Raw genomic sequence first — 24,876 nt, 5'->3', positions numbered from 1 at the left:
TACACACTGTCTGATCTCACTGGGCCCATCCTCCCCGGGTTACACACTGTCTGATCTCACTGGGCCCATCCTCCCCGGGTTACACACTGTCTGATCTCACTGGGCCCATCCTCCCCGGGTTACACAGTATCTGATCTCACTGGGCCCATCCTCCCCGGGTTACACACTGTCTGATCTCACTGGGCCCATCCTCCCCGGGTTACACACTGTCTGATCTCACTGGGCCCATCCTCCCCGGGTTACACACTGTCTGATCTCACTGGGCCCATCCTCCCCGGGTTACACACTGTCTGATCTCACTGGGCCCATCCTCCCCGGGTTACACACTGTCTGATCTCACTGGGCCCATCCTCCCCGGGTTACACACTGTCTGATCTCACTGGGCCCATCCTCCCCGGGTTACACACTGTCTGATCTCACTGGGCCCATCCTCCCCGGGTTACACACTGTCTGATCTCACTGGGCCCATCCTCCCCGGGTTACACACTGTCTGATCTCACTGGGCCCATCCTCCCCGGGTTACATACTGTCTGATCTCACTGGGCCCATCCTCCCCGGGTTACACAGTGTCTGATCTCACTGGGCCCATCCTCCCTGGGTTACACACTGTCTGATCTCACTGGGCCCATCCTCCCTGGGTTACACACTGTCTGATCTCACTGGGCCCATCCTCCCCGGGTTACACACTGTCTGATCTCACTGGGCCCATCCTCCCCGGGTTACATACTGTCTGATCTCACTGGGCCCATCCTCCCCGGGTTACACACTGTCTGATCTCACTGGGCCCATCCTCCCCGGGTTACACACTGTCTGATCTCACTGGGCCCATCCTCCCCGGGTTACACACTGTCTGATCTCACTGGGCCCATCCTCCCCGGGTTACACACTGTCTGATCTCACTGGGCCCATCCTCCCCGGGTTACACAATCATAGAAACTTACTGCACAGAAGGCTGCCATTCAGCCCATCTTGTCCGAGCCGGCTGACAAAGATCTATCCACTCTAATCCCACTTTCCCGCACTTGGTCCGTAGCCGTGTAGCTTACGGCACTTCAAGCAGTTTTTAAACGTGATGAGTGTCTCTGCCTCGACCACCCTTTCAGGCAGTGAGTTCCAGACCTCCACCACCCTCGGTGTAAAAAACTTCTCCTCAAATCCCCTCTAATCCTTTGACCATCTGCTTTAAATCTGTGCCCCCTGGCTATTGACCTCTCCACTAAGGGAAATAGGTCCTTCCTATCCACTCAATCTAGGCCCCTAATAAATTGATGCACCTCAGTCGAGTCTCCCGCTTGGCCTTCTCTGTTCCAGAGAAAACAACCCCAGCCTATCCAATCGTTCCACATAGCAAAAATTCCCCAGCCCAGGCAAAATCCCCGTAAATCTCCTCTGCACCCTCTAGTGCAATCACATCCTTCCTGTAATGTGGTGACCAGAACTGCACGCAGTATTCTAGCTGAGGCCTAACTATACAGTTCACTCATTACCTCCCAGCTCTTATATTCTATGCCTCGGCTAGTAAAGACCTTTCTCCCCAGTCCATCCACTAGAGGGTGCAGAGCAGATGTAATTTTTTTCACCCAGAGGGTGATAGGGGTCTGGAACTCACTGCCTGAAAGGGTGGTAGAGGCAGAGACCCTCAGCACATTTAAAAAGTACTTGGGTGTACACTTGAAGAGCCGTAACCTACAGGGCTGTGGAGGAAGAGTCTGCAGGACGGGTTGATGGAATCCATTCGGGACAGTTTCCTGGAACAAAATGTCATGGAACCAACAATGTTAGAACTTGTATTGTGTAATAAGACAGGGTTAATTAACAACCTCATAGTAAAGGATCCAGTGGGGCAGAGTGATCATAATATGTTAGAACTTCACATTAATTTTGAGAGAGAGTGACTTGCCTAAGTCCGAAACTAGTGTCTTAAACTTAAATAAAGCCAATTACATAGGTGTGAGGGGAGAGTTGGCTGAGGTAGATTGGAAAAATAGATTAAAAGGTATGGCGGTAGATAAGCAGTGGCTAGCATTTAAAGAAATATTTCATAATTCTCAACTAAAATACATTCCATTGAGAAACAAAAACTCCACGGGAAGTGATCCAACCATGGCTAACTAAAGAAGGTAAGGATAGCATTAGATTGACAGAAGCTTATAATGTTGCAAAGAATAATAGTAAGCCTGAGGATTGAGAGAGTTTCAGAAACCAGCAAAGAGTGACCAAAAATTGATTAAAAAAAAGGGAAAAAATGCAATGACAGAAAACGAGCAAGAAATCTAAAAGCAGATTGTAAGATTGTCTACAAGTATGTAGGAAGGAAGACAGTAGCAAAAGTAAACATTGGTCCCTTAGAGGCTGAGACAGGAGAAATGATTATGGGGAATAAGGAAATGGCAGGAACGTTAAACAAATATTTTGTATCTGTCTCCACAGGAGAAGACACAAAAAGCATATCAAAAATGGTGGGGAACCAAGGGTCTAATGAGGGTGAGGAACTTAACGTAATTCATACGAGTAGCGAAAAAGTACTTGAGAAACTAATAGGACTGAAAACCGACAAATCCCCTGGACCTGACCGCCTACATCCTAGGGTTGTAAAAGAGGTGGCTGAAGAGATAGTGGACGCATTGGTTTTGATCTTCCAAAATTCCCTAGATTCTGGAATAGTCCCAGCAGATTGGAAGGTCGCAAATGTAACCCCGCTATTCAAGAAAGGAGGGAGAGGAAGAACAGGGAATGACAGACCAGTTAGCCCGACATCAGTCATTCGGAAAACACTGGAATCCATTGTTAAGGAAGTGGTATCAGGGCACTTAGAAAAATCATAACATGATTAGGCAGAGTCAACATGGTTTTATGAAAGGGAAATCATGTTTGACAAATTTAGAGTTTTTTGATGATGTTACTAGCAGGGTAGATAAAGGGGAACCAGTGGATGTAGTATATTTAGATTTCCAAAAGGCAGTCGATAAGGTGTCACATAAAAGGTTATTGCACAAGATTAGGGCTCATGGGGTTGGGGTAATACAGTAGCATGGATCAAGGATTGGTTACCAGACAGAAAACAGTAGGGATAAATGGATCTTTTTCAGGTTGGCAGGCTGTAACTAGTGGGGTGCCGCAAGGATCAGTGTTGGGGCCTCAGCTATTTACAATCTACATTAATGACCTAGATGAAGGGAGAATGTGTAATGTATCCAAGTTTGCTGACGATACAAATCTAGGTGGGACGGTAAGCGGTGAGGAGAACACAAAGACTCTGCAAAGGGATATAGATAGACTAAGTGAGTGGGCAGTAAGGTGGCAGATGGAGTGTAATGTGGGGAAATGTGAGGTTATTCACTTTGGTAGGAAGAATAGAAAAACAGAATATTTTTTAAATGGTGAGAAACTTTCAAATGTTGGTGTTCAGAAAGATTTGGGTGTCCTCGTGCAAGAAACACAGAAAGCTAGCCTGCAGGTACAGCAAGCAATAAGGAAGGCAAGTGACATATTGGTGTTTATTGCAAGGGGTTTGGAGTATAAGAGTAAGGAAGTCTTGCTCCAATTGTACAGGGCTTTGGTGAGACCACACCGGGAGTACTGGGCACAGTTCTGGTCTCCTTATTTAAGGAAGGATATACTTGCCTTGGAGGCGGTGCAACGAAGGTTCATTAGATTGATTCCTGGGATGAGAGGGCTGTCCTGTGAGGAGAGATTGTGTAGAATGGGCCGATACTCTCTGGAGTTTAGAAGAATGAGAGGTGATCTCATTGAAACATGTAAGATTCTGAAGGGGATTGACAGGGTAGATGCCGAGAGGTTGTTTCCCCGGGCTGGAGTGTCTAGAACTAGGGGGCATAGTCTCAGGGCATAGTCTCACAACGTGGACCACTTTCCATACCTCGGGAGCCTACTGTCAACAAGGACAGACGTCGATGACAAAGTCCAACACCGCCTTCAGTGTGCCAGTGCAGCCTTCGGTCGCCTGAGGAAGAGAGTGTTTGAAGACCAGGACCTCAAACCCGGCACTAAGCTCATGGTCTACAGAGCAGCAGTGATACCCACCCTGCTGTATGCCTCAGAGACATTGACCATGTACAGCAGGCACCTCAAAGCACTGGAGGTACCACCAACGCTGCCTCTGAAAGATCCTGCAAATCCATTGGCAGGATAGACACACCAACGTCAGTGTTCTCGCTCAGGCCAACATCCCCAGCATCGAAGCTCTGACCCCGCTCGATCAGCTCCGATGGACGGGTCACATTGTCCGCATGCCCGATACGAGACTCCCAAAACAAGCGCTCTGCTCGGAGCTCTGACACGGCAAGAGAGCCCCAGGTGGGCAGAGGAAACGCTTCAAGGACACCCTCAAAGCCTCCTTGAAAAAGTGTAACATCCCCACCGACACCTGTGAATCCCTGGCCCAAGACCGCACAAAGTGGAGATGAAGCATCCGGGAAGGCACCGAACACCGAGCCTCCTCGCGGGAGCAATCGGAAGACAAACGCAGGCAGCGCAAGGAGCGCACGTCAACCCAAACACCCCACACAATACAATACAAATCGCTTTATTGGCATGATAAGGTACATCTTATGTTGCCAAAGCATCAAAATACATTTATGGTTGAACACATAAACGCGGTTCCATTCATACAGTGTATAAACAGGTATATCCCTGAATTTATAAATATACATTCGCCTTGTTTATATATACTCTTGTTTATATAGACCCCCGCACCCAAAGAATCACCCCCCCCCGGTTCCCAGAGATTGCCTGAGAGGCCGGCGCTGCTGTAAATGCCGGAGATTCTCTGATCCACACTCACCGCACCATCCGCCGCTCCTCAGTCCCGCCGCCATTTTATCTCCTTCCTCAAACCGGAGCCTCATCCGGGGACTGCGAGCAGCAGCGAGCATGCGCACTGCGGGCACGCAGCCCGCGCTTTAAGTTCCTCACGGAGTCCGTCTCTTCTATTGGCTGCGACTCGTAGATTGACAGCTGCGCTGACCAATCGCAGCCCGCAACGCCTCGGAGCCCCGCCCACTGTGTTGAAAGGCCGCCGCCAGCTCCGGGGTCACGTGGCTCCTGATCGGCCGTTCAACCGCCTCAGCGCGCGGGTGAGGTCATAGCCCCGCCCACCCGCGAGCCCTTGTTGCCCAAGGTGTCGGCCGACTGCTGTCCCTTCTCCCCGGGCGGGCAGCTGTCCTTCCCCCGGGGGTCGGACTCCTCTCTAACTCTGTTCTTCAACTGCTCCTCCCCACTCCGGGCTGTGGCTTTTATAGCAGCCGCCGGCCCCGCCCAGCCCAGCCCAGCCGCGCCTTCTGATTGGCTGAATACCCGGCAAATCTCCGCCTCTGATTGGCGCGTTTTTCAATCCGCTCCAACCTCGGACACCAACGAAAAAGACGGCTTATAGAATAAGAGCTCGTCTGTGAATCAGACTCGTTATTGTTAAAGTGATGGCCCTCTGTGGGACTGACTGTTAACCAGTTATTAAAATCATTGCATCTATGGGACTGAATATTAACCAGTTATTGAAATCATGGCATCTGTGGGACTGAATATTAACCAGTTATTAAAATCATTGCATCTGTGGGACTGAATAATGATCATTTTTGTTTAAATCATTGCATCTGTGGGATTGAATAATAATCTTTATTGTTTAAATTATTGCATCTGTGGGATTGAATAATAATCATTACAAGAACATAAGAAATAGGAGCAGGAGTAGCCAATCGGCCCCTCGAGCCTGCCCCGCCATTCAATAAGATCATGGCTGATCTGATCCTAACCACCAATCCACTATCACAGAACCATCTCCTGAATCTAACAGAATTAGACACACGAAACAGGAGCAGGATCAGGCTACACAGCCCCTGGGCCCGCTCCGCTACCCACAGGGCCATGACCGATCCGAACCTAGACTCATGTCCAAATTCCTGCCCGCTCCCCGTAACCCTTAATTCCCTTTACTTCTAGGAAACTGTCTATTTCTGTTTTAAATTTATGTAATGATGTAGCTTCTACAGCTTTTTGGGGCAGCATATTCCATGGACCTACCACCCTCTGAGTGAAGTAGTTCCTCCTCATCTCAGTTTTGAAAGAGCAGCCCCTTATTCTAGGACTATGCCCCCTAGTTCTAGTTTCACCCATCATCGGGAACATCTTCCCCGCATCCACCCGATGCAACCCCTTCACAATCTTATATGTTTCAATAAGATCGCCTCTCATTCTTCTGAACTCCAATGAGTAGAGTCCCAATCTACTCAACCTCTCCTCATATGTCCATCCCCTCATCCCCGGGATTAACCAAGTGAACCTTCTCTGTACTGACTCGAGAGCAAGTATGTCTCTTAAGTATGGACACCAAAACTGTACGCAGTATTCCAGGTGCGGTCTCACCAATACCTTGTACAACTGAAGCAATACCTCCATATTTTTATATTCTATCCCCCTAGCAATGAAAGCCAACATTCCATTGGCCTTCTTAATCACTTGCTGCACCTGCATACTAACCTTTTGAGTTTCGTGCACCAGGACCCCCAGATCCCTTTGTACTTCAGTACTTTCCAGTTTCTTGCCATTAAGATAATAACTTGCTCTACGATTTTTCCTGCCAAAGTGCATAACCTCACACTTTCCAGTATTGTATTCCATCTGCCAAATCTCTGCCCACTTACTTAGCCTGTCGATGTCCCCTTGCAGGTTTTTTATGTCCTCCTCACTCACTACTTTCCCTCCCATCTTAGTATCATCTGCAAACTTTGATATGTTACACTCGGTCCCCTCCTCCAAATCGTTAATATAGATTGTAAAGAGTTGGGGACCCAACACTGACCCCTGCGGAACACCACTAGTTACTGATTGCCAGTCTGAGAATGAACCATTTATCCCAACTCTCTGCCTTCTGTTAGATAGCCCATCCTCTATCCATGCCAGAATATTACCCCCAATCCCGTGATTTTTTATCTTAAGCAATAATCTTTTGTGTGGCACCTTGCCAAATGCCTTTTGGAAGTCTAAATACACTACGTCCACTGGTTCCCCTTGATCCACCCTATACGTTACTTCCTCAAAGAACTCCAGCAAATTTGTCAAACATGACAGCCCCTTCATAAAACCATGCTGACTTTGTCCTATTAAATTATGATTATCCAAATGTCCTGTTACTGTCTCCTTAATAATGGACTCCAAAATTTTACCTACGACAGATGTTAGGCTAACCGGTCTATAGTTTCCAGCCTTCTGTCTACTGCCCTTTTTAAATAAGGGTGTTACATTAGCAGTTTTCCAGTCTGCCGGGACCTTTGCCGAGTCCAGGGAGTTTTGGAAAATTATTACCAATGCATCCGCAATCCCTACCGCCACTTCCCTCAAGACCCTAGGATGTAAGCCATCAGGTCCAGGTGATTTATCCGCCTTGAGTCCCATTATTTTACTGAGTACCACTTCCTTAGTGATTTTGATCGTGTTTAGCTCCTCCCCCCCTTTAGCCCCCTGTTTGTCCAGTGTTGGGATATTCTTAGTGTCTTCTACTGTAAAGACTGATGTAAAATATTCATTCAGTGTTTTTGCCATCTCCATATTTCCCACCATTAATTTCCCGGTCTCATCCTCTAAGGGACCAACATTTACTTTAGCCACCCTTTTTCTTTTTATATAACTATAAGAACTCTTACTATCTGTTTTTATATTTTTTGCTAATTTACTTTCATAATCTATCTTCCCTTTCTTAATCAATCTTTTTGTTATTTTTTGCTGTCTTTTAAAGTTTTCCCAATCCTCTATCCTCCCACTAGATTTGGCGACCTTATATGCCCTTGTTTTTAGTCGAATGCTTTCCTTAATTTCTTTACTTAGCCACGGATGGCTGTCTTTTCTTTTACACCCTTTTCTTCTCAGTGGAATATATTTTTTTTGGAAGTTGTAAAATAACTCCTTGAAAGTACACCACTGATCATGTATCGTCTTACCCTTTAATCTATTTTCCCAATCCACTCTACTCAATTCCGCTCTCATACCTTCATAGTCTCCTTTATTCACAAATTATTGCATCTGTGGATTTGAATAATAATCATTATTGTTTAAATTATTGCATCTGTGGGATTGAATAATAATCGTTAAAATTATGGTATCTGGGACTGAATAATTAAAACTATGGCATTTGTGAGACTAAATAATAATCATTACTGCTAAAGATTGTCATCTGTGGGATTGAATAATCATTTTAATTAAAATTATAGCGTCTGTGGGACTGAATAATCATTAAAATGGCATCTGTGAGACTGAATAATTCATTATTAAATTTGAATTATGGCAAATTGATCCTTTAAAATTACTGGTCCCTGAATTGACAGATTTAATTTCATTTTAGCTTTTCAGCGACCCGCTTATAAATGAGTGCTTTGTACAAAACAGGGCAGTGACAATGCATCATTTTGTTATATATTTGTTAAATTTCAATCTATTTTAAATTAACGATATACTGTATTACAAAAACACACCAGCAAAATCTGAACATACGACAAAAAAATGAAAGTGAGGGTCAAATAAAGAAAGGATGATAAAACATTTTTTAAAAGAGTTTCATTCTTTATGCTGTCCATATTTCAAATGTCATTAGTCAAATGAAAATAAATAGTCCCTTCTGGATCTCGTGAGTGGCTCTGAAAAGAGCCTTTGGGTTGAGTTTTTAAGGTGGGAGGAATGAGAGGCTTTATTTGCAGCTGGTGTATTTGGTGACTGCTTACGTCCCCTCCGAGACGGCGTGCTTGGCCAGTTCCCCCGGGCAGCAGGAGGCGGACGGCGGTCTGGATCTCCCGGCCGGGAGGAGATGGTCTGGTGTTTGGTGTAATGGATCAGGCGGGAGGCCTCGCAGGACTCTGAGTGATTGATAGGGAATAAGGCGGACGTCAACCCTTTATATCAGAGGGGAGAAGAAACTCTCCCGGTTTACCCTTACTGAAGTGCCAAACAACGGTCTGAATCCAAGAGGTTAAGGCTTATAACTCAAGGCTTTTATTAAGTAAGGACATAACATAATATTAACACAGGGCAACCATCATTCATCACCGACCCAGCCCTTATGAGTACAACCCAGCTCTTATAAGTAAGACTCACACCAATCCAGAGGGGCCGGGCTAGGGAATAGCATTAGTGATTACACCTGTAAAACATTCCAGACATTAACAAGTACAACACAACAGCCAATACAAATGCCAGAACACAAATGCCAGAACACAGAGTTATTTCATCACATTCACCCCCTGCTATAGATTCAGTCTGTCAGGAGGTCTAATAGTCCTCTGGGAATGACGTAACTCTTGCTGAGGCTCCTCCCAGGGTACTAACTCCGGTTCATTCAAAGTCCCAGAATGATCAGTGTTTTCCACACTGAGAGCTTGTGTCTCTAAAGGTCCAATACCATGATTAAAAACTCTACTCTCAGAGTCAAACTCTTTTTGAGCCCCAGCAGGTGCAAGATCTTTAATAGAGACCGTATCCTCTCGCCCATTCAGATATTGAATGTACGCATACTGGGGATTAGCATGGAGGAGTTGTACTTCCTCCACCAGTGGATCAGTCTTGTGGCCTCTCACATGTCTGCGCAACAGCACAGGGCCCGTGGTCGTCAACCATGTGGGTAACGATACTCCATTGGTAGCTTTTCTTGGAAAGCTAAACATCCTTTCACGAGGGGTGGCATTCGTCGCTGTACACAAAAGAGACCTTATTGAATGCAGCACGTCTGGCAGGACATCCTGCCAGCGAGAGGTCAGCAGGCCTCGCGACTTCAGAGACCGTACGATAGCCTTCCACACGGTCGCATTTTCTTTCTCGACCTGCCCATTACCACGAGGGTTATAGCTGGTAGTTCTACTCGTTGCAATCCCTTTCGATAGCAAAAACTGTCGCAATTCTTCACTCATAAAGGCAGAACCCCTATCACTATGTATATAGTTAGGCATGCCAAACAATGAAAACAGTTGGCAGAGGCATTTAATTACAACAGCACTGGTCACATCCGGACAGGGGATAACAAAAGGGAACCGAGAGTACTCGTCTATAATATTAAGAAAATAGACATTACGGTCACTCGATGGAAGGGGACCTTTAAAATCGAGACTCAAACGCTCAGATGGTCGAGTTGCTTTAATAAGATGAGCTGGCTCGGACGGCTTAAAGAAGCGGGGTTTGCATTCAGCACAAACACAACAGGTACTGGTCATTGTCCGGACCTCCTCAATAGAGTAGTGTAGATTGTGAGACTTAATGAAGTGGTTCATTCTGGTAACCCCAGGGTGGCAGAGTGCGTCGTGGAGACTTTGAAGCTTATCTATACCCAGACTAGCACATACTCCTCGTGACAAAGCATCCGATGGCTCATTGAATACTCCAGGCCTGTACTGAATATCATAGTCATATGTTGACAGTTCTATTCGCCATCTTAAAATCTTATCATTTTTGATCTTGCCTCTCTTAGTATTGAACATAAAGGCCACAGATCGCTGGTCAGTAATGAGCGTAAAACATCGGCCAGCGAGATAATGCCTCCAATACCTGACTGCTTCAATAATTGCCTGTGCCTCCTTTTCCACTGAAGAATGTCGAACTTCTGGTCCTTGCAATGTATGAGAGAAGAAAGCTACTGGTCTACCAGCTTGGTTAAGAGTTGCTGCCAACGCAAAATCAGATGCATCACTTTCCACTTGAAAAGGGATCTTCTCATCCACGGCACATACCACTGCCTTCTCAATGTCCCGTTTGATATTTAATAAAGCCTCCTGAGCTTCCACCGACAGCGGAAAATACGTCGACTTAATAAGAGGTCGGACTTTATCTGAGTAGTTAGCCACCCACTGGGCATAGTACGAGAAGAATCCCAGACACCTTCTTAAAGCTTTTACAGTGTGAGGTAAAGGTAATTCCTTAAGTGGGCGTTGTGGCGTACCGATCACAGAAAGGACACAATCCGCTTTTCGGTCCGTAGACTATAAATCAGGCATCATGCCTTTAAGAAGGATCACACCTTTAAGAAACTCGATCTGCAACATAGTTAAGCCCAGAGCGGGGGAGGAGCAGTCGAAGCTGTGGACTGATGAAAGGCAGTCGGACTTGATGTAGTCTCTGACACCATTTTTGTGTTCAAAATGCAGTCTCAACAATTAAACCTTTTCTGTTGAACCTCTCCGAGTTCAGTATTTTTTGCGTAGACTCCTACATTGGTGACCCCGACGCTCAGGACGACTCCTAAGCGTAACCATGGCTGACACAAACGCAGTTTCTGTGAAGCTGCCAGAGTTCTGGGAGAACCTAGCCACCGCCTGGTTCCTTCAAGCCGAATCGCAATTCCGACTCCGCGGCATCACCGCCGACGCAACGATGTACGACTACCTCCTCACCTCCCTGGGCAGCTCCACAATCACGAAAGTCTGGACAACACTACAAAACCCTTCGGAGGAAGGCAAGTACGCACATCTCAAGGCCGCGCTCCTTAAAAAATTCACAGCCTCCCAATTTTTGCGCAATTGCCACCTCCTCGACCTCCCGGGCCTCGGTGACTCCACGCCATCAGACTTGCTCTCACATATGCTTGCTCTGACCGACGAGAAACCGCCCGGCTCCCTCTTCCACACGCTCTTTATCCGCCAACTACCTCCCAGCATCCGCCCGGCGATTGTGGCATCCAGCCTCACGGACCTCGAGGCCCTGGCCGACGAAACCGATAAGCTCCTGTCCGCCGGCTCCAACCACGCCGTCACTCCCGACCTGGCCTCCGCAGCGTTGGCGCGCGCTCCACCCTCTATCGCGTGGCCACACAGCTCGGCCACGAGGCCCCCCAGGCCCCCACGTCCCCCAAGTCCTCCGACCCAGGGCTGCTGCTACTTCCATACCCGGTTCGGCGCACGGGCACGCCGCTGCAGCCATCCCTGCACGTTTCCAACCGTCCCCACACTGGCCTACACGATGGCCGTGGGGCAAGCAGGCGCGCTGCTGTACGTTACGGATAGCGCCTCCGGATGCCGTTTCCTATGCGACATGGGCGCGCAGCGCCGCATCATCCCCGCGTCCGCCCTCGAGATCCAGCGAGGCGGCCGCGGCCCTGTGCTGGCTGTCGCCAATGGCACCGACATCCGGACGTACGGCACCCGCGCCGTCACCATCGACCTCGCAGGCCGCCGCTACCACTGGGAGTTTATCACCACCAAGGTGCTCTCCCCACTCCTCGGTGCGGATTTCCTGTGCGCCCACGGCCTGTTGGTCGACATGCCTCGGCGCCGCTTCGTGGACATGAACACCATGTCACCTATCCCGGGCGCTATGGCCCCCTCCCAACCCACCGAAATGGCGTGGCAGTGCCACGCCCGCTCAATGGACGACTACTCAGCACTCCTGGCTGAGTTCCCAGCCCTCACCAACACGACCTTCTCCGCGAAAGTTGCTAAGCACGGGGTAGAACACTTCATCCCCACCACAGGCACACCGGTGTATGCCCACGCCCACAGGCTGGACCCGGCCAAGCTGGAGGTCGCGCGGGCCGAGTTCACCACAATGGAACAGCTCGGCATCATCCGCCGCTCCAACAGCCCCTGGGCCTCCCCACTCCACATCGTCACCAAACCCGATGGGGGATGGCGCCCCTGCGGGGACTACTGGTGCCTAAACGATGCCACCACGCCGGATTGGTACCCCGTACCGCACATTCAAGACTTCTTGGCTAGACTGGCCGGCCGCTCAGTCTTCTCCAAAGTCGACCTGGTGCGCGGTTACCATCAGGTGCAAGTCCACCCCACGGACGTTCCCAAAACGGCCACAATCACCCCTTTTGGGCTATTAGAGTTTCTCCGAATGCCCTTCGGCCTCAAAAACGCGGCCCAGGCCTTCCAGCGGCTCATGGACTCGGTCCTCCGGGACCTGAAGTTCCTCTTTGTCTACCTGGATGACATCCTGGTAGCTAGTTCCTCCAAGCAGGAACACATCGAGCACCTCCGCACCCTGTTCCAGCGGTCAGTGAGCACGGGCTCATCATCAGCCCAGCCAAGTGCCAATTCGGCCTCAGCAGGATCGAATTCCTCGGCCACCACATCACGCAGGACAGAGCCATTCCCCTGCCCGCCAAGGTGCAAGCCGTCCAGCAGTTCCCCCGGCCCACCACCATCAAAGGCCTCCAGGAGTTCTTGGGGATAATCAACTTTTACAACCGCTTCATTCCCGGAGCGGCCTCCCTCACACGGCCCCTATATGAAGCCCTCCGGGGTAAGAAAGACAGAATGGCGATCGAGTGGTCGGCGGACATGTTGACCGCTTTCGACTCAACCAAAAAGGTGCTCGCTGACGCCACCATGCTCGCTCACCCACAGCCCAATGCCAGGGTGGCCCTCACCACGGACGCCCCCGACCACGCGGTCGGAGCTGTGGACTGATGAAAGGCAGTTGGACTTGGTGTAGTCTCTGACACCATTCTTGTGTTCAACATGCAGTCTCAACAATTAAACCTTTTCTGTTGAACCTCTCCGAGTTCAGTATTTTTTTGCTAGGAGTACGTAGACTCCTACAGCGTAATCTTTCAGGATGCAGCCCAATTACCCCATTCTCCACAATGCAACCAAGAATACACAAACGTGTAGTATTGAAGGTACACTTGTTTTCGTTGTAGGTCAGGTTTAACCTCTTTGCAGTCTCTCGGAACTTCGTGAGATTTTGATCATGCTCCCATTGGTCGCGCCCACAGATAGTAACATTGTCCAGGTACGGGAATGTTGCTTCCAATGCGTATTCATCCACCATACGATCCATCTCCCGTTGGAAGATGGATACCCCATTCGTCACTCCAAAGGGCACCCTAAGGAATTGGTACAGGTGCCCATTATCTTCGAAGGCCGTATAAGGTTGGTCTTCTATTTTAATGGGGAGTTGATGGTAGGCAGACTTTAAATCAATGGTGGAGAACACGCGGTACTGAGCTATCTGGTTCACCATCTCAGAAATACGAGGCAAAGGATAGGCGTCTAATTGGGTATACAAGTTTATAGTCTGGCTATAATCGACCACAAGTCTTTTCTTTTCATTAGTTTTAACCACCACCACCTGGGCACGCCACGGGCTATTACTGTGTTCGATGATTCCCTCCTGTTGAAGCCTTTCCACTTCCTTTTATAAATCTTTTATCTTCTGAACTATACCGTCGACTCTTAGTCGCTATAGGTCTACAATTAGGAGCAAGGTTCATGAACAAAGAAGGCGGACTTATTTTTAAAGTAGAAAGGCCGCAGACTGTGAGCGGAGGCTGGGATCCACCATACTTAAGGGTGACGCTCTCATGCTGACACTGGAAGTCCAAGCCTAAAATTAAGTTCACACACAACTGAGGTAATATGAGGAGTTTAAAGTCCTTATACTCCGTATCCTGAATGGTCAGTGTGACTTTACAATATCCAGTTACCTCCGAAGTAAGGGACTTAGACGCCATCACGATTTCACTTCGAGTAGGATGCACCTTCAATGAACAGGAGTTAACAAGGTTGGGGTGTATAAAACTTTCAGTACTGCCACAGTCTATCAAACACCCAGTAGGATGACCATTAATCTTGATGTCCATCATAGATTTCGACAAGGAACTCGGTTTGGGCTGGTCAACCGTAACCGAGGCAACAGCAGAGAAAACATCGGGTACAGGATTACCCTTACACACTTTACTAAAATGTCCCCGTTTCTTACATTTAAAACAGGTAGCCTCTCTGGCTGGGCATCTTTGCCTGGGGTGTTTAGATTGGCCACAAAAATAACACTTAGACCCATGGGGTACAGCTGCAACAATAGGATTAAGTGGAGGCTCCTTTGGTGTTATGGATGCCTCCATACTCGGAGCACACGAGGCTGAAAGAGACGCATGGGCTGATGCATACACTTCTAAATTCTTCTGGGCTACCTCTAATGATCGAGCAGTAGCGACGACCGTTTTTAAAACTAACGAGTCATTCTCGAGAAGTCTCTGTCTAATATAATTAGATCGGAGACCAGATATGAAAGAATTGCGGATGGCTTCTTCCTGATACACTATGGCAGAGACAGCCTTGTAGTTGCAATCCTTAGCCAAAGCCTTAAGGTCCTGCAGGAAATCGTCCAGAGATTCCTCGGGTAATTGCCTGCGAGTAGACAAAAGATACCTGGCGTATACTTCGTTGACCGACTTAAGGTACTGGGCTTTAAGGGCTGCCAGGGCCTCTTCATAAGTAGTAATAATATCTTCAATTATGAAGTAAGTTTGATGACTTACCAAGTTGGTTAAAAGACCCAACTTGTTAACCGTCGGATCAGTGAATGATGCGATGAAGTGTTCAAAACATCGAAGCCAATGCGTAAATTTCTTCGACGCATCTGCCGAATGGGGATCGGTATCCAAACGCTCTGGTTTCAATAATCGATCCATCTTCCAAAAGTTGTTACTTAATAAAATTGAAGTGCCGAACAATGGTCTGAATCCAAGAGGTTGAGGCTTAAAACTCAAGACTTTTATTAAGTAAGAACAGAACATAATATTAACACAGGGCAACCATCATTCATCACCGACCCAGCCCTTATGAGTAAAACCCAGCTCTTATAAGTAAGACTCCCACCAATCCAAAGGATCCAGAGGGGCACTCTTTTGGTTGAACCAAACATAAACAAATAGACTGTAACTAATAAAACTTTAAATAAACCTTAACAAATCAAATTAAAATTTGGTTGTCCAAATCAATTATGCACTCCAGTCCCCGCGTCGCCCACCGGTCGCGGAAATACTCGAGCGTGCCGGCGGACACCGCGTGCTCCTTCTCCAGGGCCACCCGGGCACGAACATGGCCGCGGAAGAGAGGCAGGCAATCCGGCTGGACGACCCCCTCGGCCGCCCACTGCCTGGACCAATTGATGGCTTTTTTAGCCAGGCCCAGGAGCAGACCCACGAGGAGGTCCTCCAACCTGCCCACTCCTCTCCGCACCGGGTGACCGTAGATCAAGAGCGTGGGACTGAAGTGCAACCAAAAATCGAGGAGCAGCCCCTTCAAGTAATGGAAGAGGGGCTGCAACCTCTCACACTCCGTATATATATGAAAAACAGACTCCTCCAGGCCGCAGAAAAAACAGGCGGCCTGGGAGTCCGTGAACCTATTAAAAAATATATTGCACGGGACTGCTCCGTGCAACACCCTCCAGGCCAAGTCCCCAATAGAACAAGGGAGGACTCCCGCATAGAGAGCCCTCCATTGGGGACCTCCGCCTCAAGGCAAGATGGTGTCCGGACGGCAGGCGAAGATGGCAAAGTGGAGAGTGTGCAGGAGCAGCCCGTACAGGAAACACCTCCGTGTGGAATGAAAAGGCACGGAGGGTATTTCCTCGAGACAGCTCAAGTTGTGAGGCGCCGGATCCCGAGGGGAGTTTCGGGGCCGGGCGCCGATGAGAAATTCAGTCCGAACGGGGGAAAGCTCGGACGGGATTGCCCCACGTGCTTGAGCTGCCTCGATACACCTTGTGGCGCCGGGGCGCAGTGTCGCTTTCATCGACTCGATGGCTTTGACCGCGAGCTGGACGTTGGCCCAAGACATGCGCCGCGCCAACCCCTCCGGCGCCATCCAGCCCGCTCCTCCACCATCGAGCAGATCCCCGACTCTGGTCACCTTGCCAGGCACAGCCCTGCCCTCCTCCAGCCGCCTGAACCCGCGGTCATGGAGGTGCGGATTCCTGAGCAGCGGCTCCCGAAGGACATCCGCCATTCCTGACGGGGGAGAGCTCTGCCTGGAAGCGGCGTAGTTCCAAACCCATAGCAGTTCCTGGTAAAAGACAGGCAGCTCCTGCAGGCTGGCACGCGTGCCGCCCACTTTCACAAACAGGAGCTGCATGTCGTAATTGAGGCCGTGCAGCTGGCGGAAAAAATACGTCGCCAGCGCACACCATCTCGGAGGATTCTCGACGTACAGGTACCTCTGCAGCATCTGAAGATGGAAAGTCGCAGCCTGGGTGCGAAGGCACACCAGCGCCTGACCGCCCTCCCTAAGCGGGAGACTCAGAACCGTGGCAGAGACTCAGTGCTTCCATTTGTCCCAGAAGAAGTCGATGAGCTTCTTCTGCATCTTGGCGACAAACGCAGGGGGAGGGATCAAAGTGACCAACCGGTACCACAACATGGCGGCCACCAGCTGGTTTATGACCAGCGCTCGACCCCTGTAGGACAACACTCGGAGCAGTCCTGTCCAGCATCCTAAGCGAGTGGTGACTTTGGCCTCCAACTCTTGCCAGTTCGCCGGCCAGGCATCCTCGGCAGGGCTAAGGTTCGGATCAGCCACAATCCTTTTGAATGGCGGAGCAGGCCCGAGGGGCCGTATGGTCTACTTCTGCTCCTACTTCTTATGTTCTTATGTTCTTTTTCTCTTCACATATCTATAAAAGTTTTTACAGTCAGTTTTTATGTTCCCTGAAAGCTTACTCTCATATTCTATTTTCCCCTTCTTAATTAATCCCTTTGTACTCCTTTGTTGAATCCTAAACTGCTCCCAATCCTCAGGTTTACTGCTTTTTCTGGCCAATTTATATGTCCTCTCCTTGGATCTTATGCTATCCCTAATTTCCCTTGTTAGCCACGGTTGAGTCACCTTTTTTGTTTTATTTTTATGCCAAACTGGGATGAACAAATTCTGTAGTTCATCCATGCGGTCTTTGAATGTTTGGCATTGCCTATCCACCGTCAACCCTTTGAGTGACATTCCCCAATCAATGCTACCCAACTCGTTCCTCAGATCATCGTAGTTTCCTTTATTTAAATTTAGGACCCTAGTCTCTGAGTCAACAATTTCATTCTCCATCCTAATTAAGAATTCGATCATATTATGATCACTCCGACCCAAGGGTCCTCGTACAACAAGATTGCTAATTAATCCTTTCTCGTTACATAATACCCAGTCTAAGATGGCCTGATCTCTGGTTGGTTCCTCGACATATTGGTCCAGGAAACCATCCCGTAAACATAAGAACATAAGAACATAAGAAATAGGAGCAGGAGTAGGCCATACGGCCCCTCGGGCCTGCTCCGCCATTCAATAGGATCATGGCTGATCTGAATCTAGACTCACGTCCACTTCCCTGTCCTCTCCCCGTAACCCCTAATTCCCTTATCTGCTAGGAAAAAGTCTACCTCCATTTTAAATTTATTTAATGTTGCAGCTTCCGCAGCTCTCTGGGGTAGCAAATTCCATAGATTTACTACCCTCTGAGTGAAGAAGTTTCTCCTCATCTCAGTTTTGAAAGGGCAGCCCCTTATTCTAAGATTATGCCCCCTAGTTCTAGTCTCACCCATCAGTGGAAACATCCTCACCGTATCCACCCGATCAAGCCCCCTCACAATCTTATATGTTTTGATAAGATCGCCTCTCATTCTTCTGAACTCCAATGAGTAGAGTCCCAACCTACTCAACCTTTCCTCATACATCAACCCCCTCATCTCTGGAATCAACCGAGTGAACCTTCTCTGAACCGCCTCGAGAGCAAGTATATATTTTCTTAAATATGGAAACCAAAACTGCATGCAGTATTCCAGGTGTGGCCTCACCAATACCCTGTATAACTGCAGCAAGACTTCCCTGCTTTTATACTCCATCCCCCTTGCCATAAAAGCCAAGATTCCATTGGCCTTCCTGATCACCTGCTGCACCTGCATACTAACCTTCTGTGTTTCATGCACCAGGACCCCCAGATCCCTTTGTACTGTAGCACTTTGCAGTTTCTCTCCATTTAGATAATAACTTGCTCTTTGATTTTTCCTGCCAAAGTGCATAACCTCACACTTTCCAACATTATATTCCATCTGCCAAATCTCTGCCCACTCACTTAGCCTGTCTATGTCCTTTTGCAGGTTTTTTACGTCCTCCTCACTCACTGCTTTCCCTCCCATCTTTGTATCGTCGGCAAACTTGGATATGTTGCACTCGGTCCCTTCCTCCAAATCGTTAATATAGATTGTAAAGAGTTGGGGTCCCAGCACTGACCCCTGCGGAACACCACTAGTTACTGATTGCCAGCCCGAGAATGAACCATTTATCCCAACTCTCTGTTTTCTGTTCGATAGCCAATCTTCCACCCATGCCAGCATATTACCCCCAATCCTGTAATTTTTTATCTTGATCAGTAATCTTTTGTGTGGCAACTTGTCAAATGCCTTTTGGAAGTCCAAATGCACTACATCCACTGGTTCCCCTTTATCCACCCTGTATGTTACATCCTCAAAGAATTCGAGCAAATTTGTCAAACATGACTTCCCCTTCGTAAAACCATGCTGACTCTGTCCGATTAAATTATGTTTATCCAAATGCTCTGTTACTGTTTCCTTAATAATGGACTCCAACATTTTGCCAACCACAGATGTTAGGCTAACTGGTCTATAGTTTCCAGCTTTTTGTCTACTTCCCTTCTTAAATAAGGGTGTTACATTAGCAGTTTTCCAATCTGCCAGGACCTTTCCTGAGTCCAGGGAGTTCTGGAAAATGATCACCAATGCATCCACAATTCCTACCGCCACTTATCTCAAGACCCTAGGATGTAGGCCATCAGGTCCGGGGGATTTATCCACCTTAAGTCCCATTATTTTACTGAGTACCATCTCCTTAGTGATTTTAATCGTGTTTAGCTCCTCCGCCCCCCCGCCCCCCCATTGCCCCCTGTTTGTCCAGTGTTGGGATATTTTTAGTGTCCTCTACTGTAAAGACTGATACAAAATATTTGTTTAGCGTCTTTGCCATCTCCATGTTCCCCACCACTAGTTTTCCAGTCCCATCCTCTAAGGGACCAACGTTCACTTTAGCCACCCTTTTTCTTTTTATATAGCTGTAGAAACTCTTGCTATCTGTTTTTATATTTTTTGCTAGTTTACTTTCATAATCTATCTTCCCTTTCTTAATTAATCTTTTAGTTATTGTTTGCTGGCTTTTAAATGCTTCCCAATCTTCTATCCTCCCACTAGATTTGGCTACTTTATATGCCCTTGTTTTCAGTCGGATACTATCCTTTATTACTTTACTAAGCCACAGATGGCTGTCTTTTCTTTTACTCCCCTTTTTCCTCAGTGGAATATATTTATCTTGAAAGATGTGAAATGTCTCCTTGAATGTAGACCACTGCTCTTGTACCGTCTTACACTTTAATCTGTTTTCCCAGTCCACTTTAGTCAATTCTACTCTCATACCTTCATAGTCTCCTTTATTTAAGCTTAGCACGCTGGTTTGAGTTCCAACTCTCTCACCCTCAAACTGAATTTGGAATTCAACCATATTATGGTCACTCAGTCCAAGGGGATCCTTTACTAGGACATTTTTTATTAATCCTGTCTCATTACACAGGACCACATCTAAGATTGCCTGCCCCTTGGTTGGTTCAGTTACATACTGCTCAAGGAACCCGTCCCTAATACACTATGAACTCTTCCTCAATGCTGCCATGCCCAATTTGATGAGTCCAGTCAATATGAAAGTTAAAATCCCCCATGATTATAGCTGTTCCCTTATTACAAGCCCCAACTATTTCCTGATTTATACTCCGACCAACAGAGTTGCAACTGTTAGGAGGCCTATAGACTACACCCACTAGTGACATTTTCCCCTTATTATTCCTTATCTCCACCCAAACTGTTTCACTATCCTGATCCTTTGACCCAATATCATTTCTGACTATTGCAGTGATTCCATCCTTGATTAACATAGCAACCCCACCTCCCTTTCCTTCCTGTCTGTCCTTCCTAAATGGTCAAATACCCTTGTATGTTTAGTTCCCAGTCATGATTATCTTGCAGCCATGTTTCCGTAATGGCCACCAGATCATACCCATGTGTAGTTATTTGCACCGTCAACTCATCAATTTTGTTACGAATGCTGCGTGCATTCAGATAAAGAACTTTCAAATATGTTTTCTGACAATTTATTCCTGCTTTTACCCCTTTTACTACTTTACCTTTTTCATTATACATTCTGTCCCTTCCTGACACGCTCTGGTTTTTAATTCCCCCACTGCTACCTTGCTCTATTGCCTTCTCCGCTGTCATTTTTATTTTTCGCTCTCTTGAAACCTCCCCCCCCACTAATTAGTTTAAAGCCTTCTCTACAGCCCTAGTTATTCGATTCGCCAGGATTCTAGTCCCAGCACTGGCCAAGTGAAGTCCGTCCCAACGGAACAGCTCTCTCCTGTCCCAGTACTGGTGCCAGTGTCCCAGGAAGCAAAACCCATTTCTCCCACACCAGTCTTTGAGCCACGCATTTAACTCTCTAATTTTATTTACACTAGCCAAATTTGCACGTGGCTCAGGTAGTAATCCAGAGATTATTACCCTTGTGGTTCTGCTTTTTAATTTGGCCCCTAGCTGCTCAAACTCCCTCAGCAGAACCTCCTTCCTTGTCCTATCTATGTCGTTGGTACCAACATGGACCATGACAACTGGATCCTCCCCCTCCCACTCCAAGTTTCTCTCTAGCCCAGAGGAGATGTCCTTAACCCTGGCACCGGGCAGGCAACACAGCCTTCAGGACTCTCGCTCTCGGCTGCAAAGAACTCTATCTATCCCCCTAATGATACTATCCCCTACCACTACAACATTTCTTTTAACTCCCCCCACTTGAATGGCCCTCCGCTCCACGGTGCTGTGGCCAGGTTGCTCATCCTCCCCGCAGTCCCTGTTCCCATCCTCACAGGGAGTAAGAGCCTCAAACCTGTTGGACAAGAGCAAGGGCTGCGGCTCCTCCAACACTACCTACTGGATCCCCGTACCTGCCTCACTTCTAGTCCCTGGCCACGGACTACATCTGAATGAATTAATCTAATTAATGTGACTACCTCCTGATACACAGAGTCCAGGTAACTCTCCCCCTCCCTGATGTGTCTCAGTGTTTGAAGCTCGGACTCCAGCTCTTCAACACGGAGCCGGAATTCCTCGAGCAGCCAACACTTACTGCAAATGTGATCACCGTGAGCATCAATGGTGTCCACCAGCTCCCACATATTGCAGCAGCAACACATCACCTGATCTCCCATTCTATGTAATTAATTACGTTTATTAATATTATTTTTAAATACCCTCTGCTCTGATCCTAGATGATGAATATCGCACCTTAGAAACTATAAACCAGAGTTTAAGCTTAAAAAAAGAGAAATACTTACCAACCAATCACTTACCCGCTTTCTGATGACGTCACACTTGGATTAATTTTTACCTCTCTCCTTCCCTCCGAGTTCGGAGACTGGTTGGCCTTACCTGGTCTCTGGGGCCTTTTATAGCCCCGCTCTGCCGCTCGAGTTTCCCGCCGACGCTCTGAGGCCTTACCTGGTTGTTAGAACCGGGTTTTCCTGGTATTCGTCTTGAGTTCCATAGTACGAAGAATGATTTCAGGCTCGAGGGTTCGGAGAGTTAAAACAACATTTTATTACTTCCAACTGTTCGCAGTGGTCACACAGTATATTGAGGTCTTTTACAGTACATTCGTGTCCCGAGAGTCACACCGGGTTAGGCACGTGTTGCCAGCATTTACGTCCCCGGGAGGTGTCTGACTCTCTTGATGATCCACATGTCTTCTGGCTAAGAGCGAATACCGGTAGGGAAGCCCCTTTTATACAGTGGGACAAGGGTCATTACATCACTTCCCTGGCAACAAGCGTTCTCCAATGGGGATCACTTAAGCCCTTTCAGTTTGGCCATGATCTGGTCTTCAGTCTGGCGGGCAAGTCCTGAGTAGTCTCACTGCTGCATATGCCTTCCTGAAGTAGCGGATCGTGATTGGGCACCGCACAATAGCTAGTCAATCATCTTCTAGCTAGCAGTTAAGCCCTTTCAGTGACCTTTATTGCTCGTTAACACTTGGCCGCAGGCTGGGGCAGGTGTCTCTTTTTCCTGCTAGCTTTGCACTTTGCAAAGCTGGGGCTGCTCTTTAATCTAATCTAGACTTTCCTTGTGCGAAGCCATTTTTGTAAGCCAATTCATCGTCCATTTTATTCACATTTCCACATCCCTCCCTTTGATTCTGAAATAAAGAATAGATTTGCCTTCCAAAGTTAGGCTTTATTAAACTTTAAAATCGGCAGCATATCTTTCTACATCCAGTCCCAACTAAAGCTAGAAAAGGACTGAATTTAAGGTAGCCACAACACATCATGTGATCATCAACTACCAATGAGATTACAACACATATCCCAAGGCAGTTAACAAACAACGAATCACAATACTTTTACTAATCAAGGAATAATCACCACATTCACCCCTCCTTTAAAATATACTCTAACCTAATAACTTTTACAATTTACAATTAATTATTTACAACTAAACTATGCACGAGAATAAAACTATTTACATAACACAATACTAAATGAACAACAAATAATAACATTACGCATAAGTATTAAGTATCTCTCAACTAAAACAATATACTATAATATTTCAACAATTTTTTAAAACATTACTATCAATTTAAAAGTCCATTTTCAATCGGTCGACCAGATATCTTGTTCGTGTTGACCTTCTTAACATTGGTGAAATTCCTTGCCCTCCCACGCCAGAAGGCACAGAAGTATCTTCAACAGGAAGGCTATCCATATCCCGATTCTCAACGGTTTCTGGATTAGAAATCCCATCAGAAGATGAACTGGGATGGTCATAAACATCTATCAAAGGCTGACTAATAGAAGTATGATTATCTGCAATCGGATTGGAAATATTCGTAGTATCTGTAACAGCATCCACATTATCTGAATCATGACCATTATTAATATCCTCAGAAGAGGGCTGGCCCCCACAAGGAGCCAAGTCTTTAATTGAAACAGTACTTTCTTTCCCATCTTGGAATCGAATATGAGCATATTGGGAATTTGCCTCCAACAGCTCCACCAAGGGGTCATATTTTGACAATCTAACATGGCGTCGAAGCAACACAGGTCCCTGCATAGTAAGCCATGAAGGTACCGAATATCCCGTAGTAGATCTCCGCAGATTGTTAAAGAGCCTTTCATGGGGGGTCACATTAGTAGCCGTCGAAAGCAATGATCTAATGGAATGCAGGGCATCAGGCAGTATCATTTCCCACTGTGTATTCTTAAGGTTCCGGGATGTCAATGCCAACATAACTGCCTTCCAGATCACCCCATTGTATCATTCGCACTGTCCATTACCCTGGGGATTATACGGGGTAGTTCGACTAGTAGAAATTCCCTGACTCTGAAGGTATCCCTTCAACTGGGAAGACATAAAAGAACTTCCCTGATCCGAATGGATATACGCAGGCATCCCAAAGATGACAAAAAGTTGAGTCAAACATTTAATAACTGTAGCAGCTGATACATCTGCACAAGGAAAAGCAAAAGGGAACCTTGAAAACTCATCCACAACAGTAAATATATATCGGTTTTGAGTAGTTGAAGGAAGAGGTCCCTTAAAATCAACACACTCAAACGTTCAAAAGGAGAAGTAGCCTTTATAAGATGAGCTCGTTGAGGCTTAAAGAAATTCGGTTTACACCGAGCACAGATAGAACATGATGAAGTCATCCACTTGACGTCTTCAACTGAAAAAGGCAAGTTCTTACTGCGTACAAAGTGTATCATCCTCGTAACCCCAGGATGACATAAGGCATTGTGAAGATTAATAAGCGTATCTCCGTGAATCACCGAACAATAAGCCCTCGACAGTGCATCAGCAGCAACATTATCCTTCCCCGGACGATAAACTATGTCAAAATGGTAACATGCCAACTCAATCCTCCATCTCATTATTTTATCATTTTTAATCTTTCCAAAATGTTTAACATCAAACATAAAGGACACAGATTTTTGGTCAGTTACCAACGTGAAATGTCGCCCCGATAAATAATGTCTCCATTTACGCAATGCTTCTACTATTGC

The 24,876-nt window shown here is 47.1% G+C and overlaps 2 protein-coding genes across 2 annotated transcripts in view; both read right to left on the bottom strand.

Moving 5' to 3' along the window:
- Nucleotides 1–5,218, bottom strand: part of LOC147093446 (uncharacterized) — a 316,083-nt gene extending 310,865 nt beyond the window's left edge. Inside the window, exon 1 of the mRNA XM_085974338.1 lies at nucleotides 4,805–5,218. The gene's annotated coding sequence lies outside the window, so the exon portion shown is untranslated. The remainder of the gene's footprint in view (nucleotides 1–4,804) is intronic.
- LOC147093445 (uncharacterized) overlaps nucleotides 1–24,876 on the bottom strand; it is a 91,668-nt gene that overhangs the window by 24,908 nt on the left and 41,884 nt on the right. The window lies entirely within an intron of this gene.

The sequence above is a fragment of the Somniosus microcephalus genome, unplaced genomic scaffold (assembly GCF_052327205.1).
Source record: "Somniosus microcephalus isolate GS21.2 unplaced genomic scaffold, FLI_Smic_1.0 unresolved_chr1, whole genome shotgun sequence".
In the NCBI taxonomy this organism is placed as follows: Eukaryota; Metazoa; Chordata; class Chondrichthyes; order Squaliformes; family Somniosidae; genus Somniosus; species Somniosus microcephalus.
Note: the sequence above shows the minus strand (reverse complement) of the source record. Positions and strands in the feature narration are given on the sequence as shown.